Source organism: Myiozetetes cayanensis, unplaced genomic scaffold (assembly GCF_022539395.1).
Source record: "Myiozetetes cayanensis isolate MyiCay16 unplaced genomic scaffold, myiCay2020 scf482, whole genome shotgun sequence".
In the NCBI taxonomy this organism is placed as follows: domain Eukaryota; kingdom Metazoa; phylum Chordata; class Aves; order Passeriformes; family Tyrannidae; genus Myiozetetes; species Myiozetetes cayanensis.
Genome location: NW_026087723.1, coordinates 25,252 through 33,610, shown reverse-complemented (window position 1 = coordinate 33,610; position 8,359 = coordinate 25,252).

The following is an 8,359-nucleotide window of genomic DNA, read 5'->3' as shown; positions in this document are numbered from 1 at the left end:
TGACCCCCAGGTGACCCTATCAGGTGCCAGGTGACCCCCAGGTGACCCCCAGGTGACCTGTGCTCCTTGTCCCCCCCATCCCTGCTCAGGGGGGCTCCCTGGACCCCGGGGGCAGTGACAGTGACTCTGGGGGGTGCCAGTGACCCCCAGGTGACCCCCAGGTGACCCTGGGGAGTTCTGGGTGACCCTGGGGCATGACAGGTGACCCCCAGGTGACCCTGAGGTGACAATGGCCCTGTCCCTGCCCAGGTGGGCTCCCTGGACCCTGGGACAGTGACAGTGACCCTGGGGGTGATAGTGACCCCCAGGTGACCCCTGAGGTGACAATGACCCTGTCCCCACCCAGGGGGCTCCCTGGACCCTGGAGACAATGACAGATGACCCTGGGGGGTGACAGTGACCCCCAGGTGACCCTGGGGAGTTATGGGTGACCCTGGGGGGTGACAATGACCCTGGGGGTGCCAGGTGACCCTGGGGGGTGACAGTGACCCTCAGGTGACCCTCGAGGTGACAATGGCCCTGTCCCTGCCTAGGTGGGCTCCCTGGACCCTGGGACAATGACAGTGACCCTGGGGGGTGACAGTGACCCCCAGGTGACCCTGGGGAGTTCTGGGTGACCCTGGGGGGTGACAGTGACCTCCAGGTGACCCCTGAGGTGACAATGACCCTGTCCCCACCCAGGTGGGCTCCCTGGACCCTGGGACAGTGACAGTGACCCCAGGGGCTGACAGGTGACCCTGGGGGTGATGGGTGACCCCCAGGTGACCCTGGGGAGTTATGGGTGACCCTGGGGGGTGACAGTGACCCTGGGGGGTGATGGGTGACCCCCAGGTGACCCTGGGGAGTTATGGGTGACCCCGGGGGGTGACAGTGACCACAGAGGTGACAATGACCCCCAGGTGACCCCTGAGGTGACCCTGGGGAGTTCTGGGTGACCCTGGGGGGTACCAGGTGACCCTCAGGTGACCCCTGAGGTGACAATGACCCTGTCCCCACCCAGGTGGGCTCCCTGGACCCTGGGGGGTGACAGTGACCCTGGGAGGTGACAATGACCCCCAGGTGACCCCTGAGGTGACAATGGCCCTGTCCCTGCCCAGGTGGGCTCCTTGGACCCTGGGACAGTGACAGTGACTCCAGGGGGTGACAGTGACCCTGGGGAGTTCTAGGTGACCCTGGGGGGTGATGGGTGACCCCCAGGTGACCCTGGGGGGTGCCAGGTGACCCCTGAGGTGACAATGACCCTGTCCCTGCCCAGGTGGGCTCCCTGGACCCCGGGGGCAGTGACAGTGACCCCGGGGGGTGACAGGTGACTCTGGGGAGTTATGGGTGACCCCCAGGTGACCCTGGGGGGTGACAGTGACCCTGGGGGGTGACAGTGACCCCCAGGTGACCCTGAGGTGACAATGACCCTGTCCCCACCCAGGTGGGCTCCTTGGACCCTGGAGGGTGACAGATGACCCCGGGGGGTGACAGTGACCCTCGGGGTGATGGGTGACCTTCAGGTGACCCTGGGGAGTTATGGGTGACTCCAGGGGTGACAGTGACCTCCAGGTGACCCCCAAGGTGACAATGACCCTGTCCCCACCCAGGTGGGCTCCCTGGACCCCGCCCTGCGGGCTCTCTTCGCCCAGGCCGGGGGCAGTGACAGTGACCCTGGGGGGATGATGGGTGACCCTGGGGGGTGATGGGTGACCCCCAGGTGACCCTGGGGGGTGATGGGTGACCCCCAGGTGACCCTGTCCCCCCTGTCCCCACCCAGGTGGGCTCCCTGGACCCCGCCCTGCGGGCTCTCTTCGCCCAGGCCGGGGGCAGCGACAGTGACCCTGGGGGGGTGATGGGTGACCCTCAGGTGACCCTCAGGTGACCCCTGAGGTGACAGTGACCCTGTCCCCACCCAGGTGGGCTCCCTGGACCCCGCCCTGCGGGCTCTCTTCGCCCAGGCCGGGGGCAGTGACAGTGACCCTGGGGGGGTGATGGGTGACCCTGGGGGGTGACAGGTGACTCTCAGGTGACCCCCAAGGTGACAATGACCCTGTCCCCATCCAGGTGGGCTCCCTGGACCCCGCCCTGCGGGCTCTCTTCGCCCAGGCCGGGGTCAGCGAGCGCCATTTGGCCGACGCCGAAACCTCGCGGCTCATCCACGACTTCATCGAGGGCAGGGGCGGCATCCAGGCCGTCAGGGAGGAGATGAGGAGGCAGGGTGGGCACTGGGGGGCACTGGGAGGGTCTGGGGGGCACCAGGAGGGTCCTGGGGGTACCTGGGGGCACCTTCATCGAGGGCAGGGGCGGCATCCAGGCCGTCAGGGAGGAGATGAGGAGGCAGGGTGGGTACTGGGGGGTCTGGGGGGCACTGGGAGAGGTCCTGGGGGCACTGGGGTCATTTCAGGGACACTGGGGGGGTTCTGGGTGGCACTGGGAGGGTTCTGGGGGGCACTGGGGGTCATTGGGAGGGTCCTGGGGGCACCTTCCTGAGAGCAGGGGCGGCATCCAGGCCGTCAGGAGGAGATGAGGAGGCAGGGTGGGCACTGGGGGCACTGGGAGGGTCCTGGGGGCACTGGGAGGGTCCTGGGGGCACTGGAGGGTCCTGGGGGGCACTGGGTGACACTTTCATCAAGGACAGGGGCGGCATCCAGACCGTCAGGGAGGAGATGAGGAGGCAGGGTGGGCACTGGGGGCACTGGGAGGGTCTGGGGGCACTGGAGAGTCCTTGAGGGTCCAGGGGGTCCTAGGAGGGTCCTGGGGGCACCTTCATCGAGGGCAGGGCGGCATCCAGGCCGTCAGGGAGGAGATGAGGAGGCAGGGTGGGCACTGGGGGTCTGGGGGGCACTGGGAGGGTCCTGGGGGCACTGAGGGTCATTGGGAGGGTCCTGGAGGGTCCTGGGTGACACCTTCCTGAGAGCAGGGGGGGCATCCAGGCCGTCAGGGAGATGAGGAGGCAGGGTGGGCACTGGGGGGCACTGGGAGGGTCCTGGGGGGCATTGGGAGGGTCCTGGGGGGCACTGGAGGGTCCTTGAGGGTCCTGGAGGGTCCTGGGAGCACCTTCATCGAGGGCAGGGGGAGCATCCAGGAGGTGGGGAGGAGATGGGGAGGCAGGGTGGGCACTGGGGGTGTCTGGGGGCACTGGGAGGGTACTGGGGGCACTGGAGGGTCCTGGGTGACACTTTCATCGAGGGCATGGGCGGCATCCAGGCCGTCAGGGAGGAGATGAGGAGGCAGGGTGGGCACTGGGGGGCACTGGGAGGGTACTGGGAGGGTCCTGGGGGCACTGGGAGGGTCCTGGGGGGCATTGGGAGGGTCCTGGGGGTACCTGGGGGCATCTTCCTGGAGAGCAGGGGCGGCATCCAGGCCGTCAGGGAGGAGATGAGGAGGCAGGGTGGGCACTGGGAGGGTCCTGGGGGGCACTGGGAGGGTCCTGGGGGGCACTGGGAGGGTCCTGGGTGACACTTCCATCGAGGACAGGGGCGGCATCCAGGCCGTCAGGAGGAGATGAGGAGGCAGGGTGGGCACTGGGGGTCTGGGGGGTCTGGGATGGTACTGGGAGGGTCCTGGGGGCACTGGGAGGGCACTAGGGGGCACTGGGGGTCATTGGGAGGGTCCTGGAGGGTCCTGGGAGCACCTTCATCGAGGGCAGGGCGGCATCCAGGCCGTCAGGGAGGAGATGAGGAGGCAGGGTGGGCACTGGGGGGCACTGGGAGGGTCTGGGGGGCACCAGGAGGGTCCTGGGGGTACCTGGGTGACACTTTCATCGAGGGCAGGGGGCATCCAGGCCGTCAGGGAGGAGATGAGGAGGCAGGGTGGGCACAAAGGGGGGCACTGGGGGTCTGGGAGGGTCCTGGGGGGCACTGGAGGGTCCTGGGTGACACTTCATCGAGGGCAGGAGGCATCCAGGCCGTCAGGGAGGAGATGAGGAGGCAGGGTGGGCACAAAGGGGGCACTGGGGGGTCTGGGGGCATTGAGGGGGTTCTGGAGGGTCCTGGGGGCACTGGGAGGATCCTGGGTGGGCACTGGAGGGTCCTTGAGGGTCCTGGGTGACACTTTCATCGAGGGCAGGGCGGCATCCAGGCCGTCAGGGAGGGAGATGAGAGAGGCAGGGTGGGCACAAAGGGGGGCACTGGGGGGTCTGGGAGGGTCCTGGGGGCACTGGGGGCACTGGGGGTACCTGGGTGACACCTTCCTGGAGAGCAGGGGCGGCATCCAGGCTGTCAGGGAGGAGATGAGGAGGCAGGGTGGGCACAAAGGGGGGCACTGGGGGGTCTGGGGGCCACTGGGAGGGTACTAGGGGACACTGGGGGCACTGGAGGGTCCTGGGTGACACTTTCATCGAGGGCAGGGCGGCATCCAGGCCGTCAGGGAGAGATGAGAGGCAGGGTGGGCACAAGGGGGCACTGGGGGTCTGGGGGCACTGGGGTGTCTGGGGAGCACTGGGAGGGTCCTGGGGGCACTGGGAGGGTCCTGGGGGCACTGGGGGTACCTGGGTGACACCTTCCTGGAGAGCAGGGGGCATCCAGGCCGTCAGGGAGGAGATGAGGAGGCAGGGTGGGCACTGGGAGGGTACTGGGAGGGTCTGTGGGCACTGGGAGTGTCCTGGGGCACTGGGGTCATTTCAGGGGCCCTGGGGAGTCTGGGTGGCACTGGGAGGGTCCTGGGGTACCTGGGGACACCTTCATCGAGGGCAGGGGCATCCAGACCGTCAGGGAGGAGATGAGGGGCAGGGTGGGCACAAAGGGGCACTGGGAGGATCCTGGGGGCACTGGGGTCATTTCAGGGGCCCTGGGGGCACTGGGGGTCTGAGGGTCACTGGGAGGGTCCTGGAGGGTCCTGGGTGACACCTTCCTGAGAGCAGGGGGCATCAGGCCGTCAGGGAGGGGAGATGAGGAGGCAGGGTGGGCACTGGGGGTCTGGGATGGTACTGGGAGGGTACTGGGGGCACTGGGGGTCATTGGGAGGGTCTGGTGACACCTTCCTGGAGAGCAGGGGGGCATCCAGGAGTTGGGGGAGAGGAGATGAGGAGGCAGGGTGGGCACTGGGGGCCTGGGGGCATTGAGGGGGTTCTGGGGGTCCTGGGGGCACCAGGGGGTCCTGGGGTACCTGGGGGCACCTTCCATTGAGGGCAGGGAGGAGATGGGGAGGCAGGGTGGGCACTGGGGGTTCTGGGGGCATTGGGGGTCCTGGGGGCACCAGGAGGGTCCTTGGGGTACCTAGGGGGGTACCTGGGGGCACCTTCACTGGAGTGGGCAGGAGGAGATGAGGAGGCAGGGTGGGCACTGGGGGATCCTGGGGGGCACCAGGGGCACTGGGGGTCATTGGGAGGGTCCTGGGGGGTACCTGGGGGCACCTTCCTAGAGGGCAGGGAGGAGATGGGGAGGCAGGTGGGCACTGGGGGTCTTGGGGGCATTGAGGGGGTTCTGGGGGGTCCTGGGGGCACCAGGAGGGTCCTGGGGGTACCTGGGGCACCTTCATCGAGGGCAGAGGAGGAGATGGGGGAGGCAGTGGTGGGCGCTGGGGGTCCTGGATGACCTTGGGGGGCACCTGGGAGCATTCGGGTATCGGGGGCACAGGGGGCACCTGTGGAGTGTCTCGGTGCCCCCCAGCCCCTCTAACCCTCCTTTCTCACCCTCCCTCCCCCAGGTCCTCCCCACCCCCGGGCCGTGGCACCCTGCCCCTCCCCGGCCCCCTGCCCCGCCCGGGGTCCCGGCCCTCCCCACCCGGGAGGCCCCTCCTCCCGCCCTCCCCCGCTCGAGGCCCCGCCCTCCCTGCTCGAGGCTCCGCCCCCAGGCCTCCCCCACCCCTGGCCCCCACCTCCGGGACCCTCCTCCAGCCGGGGACCCCAGAGCCCCCGCGGCCCCCGGGGCGGGGGGCGCTGCTGGACCAGATTCGGCAGGGGTGACTCAACAAGGTCAGTGGGGGGCTTGGGACCCCCGAGGGGAGTTTGGGGGCTCAGGACCCCGAGGGGGAGAGGGGTTCTGGGACTGGGGAGTTTCTCAGGACCCCGGGGGTTTGGGAGGGATGGGGAGTCCTGGGACCCCCGGAGTGGGGAGGGATCCGGGAGAGGGGGGTCCCAGGACCCTGACATGGAGTGGAGGAGGGGCTTGGGTGGTCCTGGGACCCCGGGGATGGGGAGGATGGAGGAGTCCTGGGACCCCCGAGCTGGGAGGCAGAGATGGGAGGGTCCTGGGACCCCCGGATGATCGAGTGGGGGTCTCAGACCACCGGGATGGGGGAGGGGCTCTCAAGACCTCCAGGGAGGGTCTGGGGGGCTCAGGCGACCCCCAGGACTGGAATGACTTGGATGGGGGTCCCATTATCTTCTGGGGAGGGGGTCTGAGGGGCTCCCAGGTCCCTTTTAGGGGGTCTGGGGGTCCCGCGACCCTCGGGACTGGAATGACTTGGGGAGGGGGTCCCATTATATTTGGGGAGGGTCCCATTATCTCTTTAGGGGGTCCCATTATTCTTTTTTGGGAGGGGTCCATTATCTTTTGGGGTCCCATTATCTCTTTGGGGAGGGTCCATTATCTCTTTGGGAGGTCCCATTATCTTTTTTGGGGAGGGGTCCATTATATTTGGGGAGGGGTCCCATTATCTCTTGGGGGTCCCATCTTTTTGGGGAGGGGTCCCATTATATTTGGGGGTCCCATTATCTCTTTGGGAGGTCCATTATCTCTTTGGGGGGTCCATTATCTCTTTTGGGGGGTCCCATTATCTTTTTTGGGGAGGGTCTCGTTATCCTTTGGGGGTCAGGGAGTTCCACGATGTGGGGGCAGCTGAATCTGGGTGGGGGTCGTTGCCCGGTGATCCCTCTGACCCCCAACCCCCCAGACCCCCGAGACCCCCGAGGGCGGCCCCGGCCCCGGCGCGGGGGGGCTCGTGGGGCCCTCATGGACGTGATGCAGAAACGGAGCCGCGTCATCCACTCCTCAGGTGAGACCCCGGGACCCCCACCCCACCCCGGGACCCCCACCCCACCCTGGGACCCTGGGCTGGGCACCTCAGACCCCCCGACCCCTTTATCTCCCCCAGAGGAGGGCGAGGACAGCGAGGAGGAGGAGGAGGACGACAGAGTGGGACGATTGAGACCCCCCAAATTTGGAGGGCGTGGACACCCCCAGACCCCCCCGGCTTCAAGGACCCCTCCCCAACCTTTCCTCTTGCTCCTCTGAGGAGGCACAGACTCCCAAAACCCCACCAGTCCCACCTCGACTCTAGGGGGTCTCAGCCCCCTCCTCCAAGACCCCAATGTGGCCCCAGCCCCCCATATCCCATCTGACTCTGGGGGTCTTGCCCTCCTCCAAGACCCCAATGTGGCCCCCAAATCACCCCCCAGTGCCACCTGACTCTGAGGGGGTCTCGGCCCTCCTTCCCCCAGACCTCCCAATGTGGCCCCCAACCCCCCAATCCCATCTGACTCTGGGGGTCTCGACCCCTTTCCACCTCCCAAGACCCCAGTGTGCCCCCCCCTCCCCAGTCTAATCCCTCCCACCCGACTCTGGACCCCAGACCCCCAAGTGCCCCAACCCCTCTCCCAAATCCCACCCGACTCTGAGGGGCGTCTCTGCCCTCCTCCGAGACCCCCAATGTGGCCCCCAAATCACCCCCAGTCCCACCTGACTCTGAGGGGGTCTCTGCTCCTTCCCCCCAGACCCCCAGTGTGGTCCCCCTCCCCTCCCCGGTCTAATCCCTCCCACCCGACTCTGATCCCCCCTCAGACCCTCAAAGTGCCCCCAACCCCCAAATCTCACCCAACTCTTGGGGGGTTCTGCACCCTCCCCTCCAAGACCCCCAATGTGCCTCCAACACTCCCCACCGACCCCCAGACCCCAAAGTGCTCCCAACCCCCCCAATCCCATCTGACTCTGGGGGTCTCGGCCCCTTCCCCTCCAAGACCCCCAAAGTGCCCCCAACCCCCCAAATCCCACCCAACTCTTGGGGGTTCTGCCACTCCTCCTCCAAGACCCCAATGTGCCCCAACATCCCCCACCGACCCCCAGACCCCAAAGTGCCCCCAACCTCTCCCCAATCCCATCTGACTCTGGGGGTCTCGGCCCCTTTCACCTCCCAAGACCCCCAGTGTGGCCCCCTCCCTCCCCAGTCTAATCCCTCCCACCCGACTCTGGACCCCCCAAATCCCACCCAACTCCTGGGGAGGTCTCTGCTCCCCTTCCCTCCAAGACCCTCAATGTGCCCCCAACACCCCCACCGACTCCCAGACCCCCAAAGTGCCCCCAACCCCTCCCCAAATCCCACCCGACTTTTTGGGGGTTTCTGCCTTCCTCCCCTCCAAGACCCCCAAAGTGCCCCCAACATTTCCCTCCCTTTCCCAAATCCCACCCGACTCTGGGGGTTTCGCCCCCTCCCCAAATTG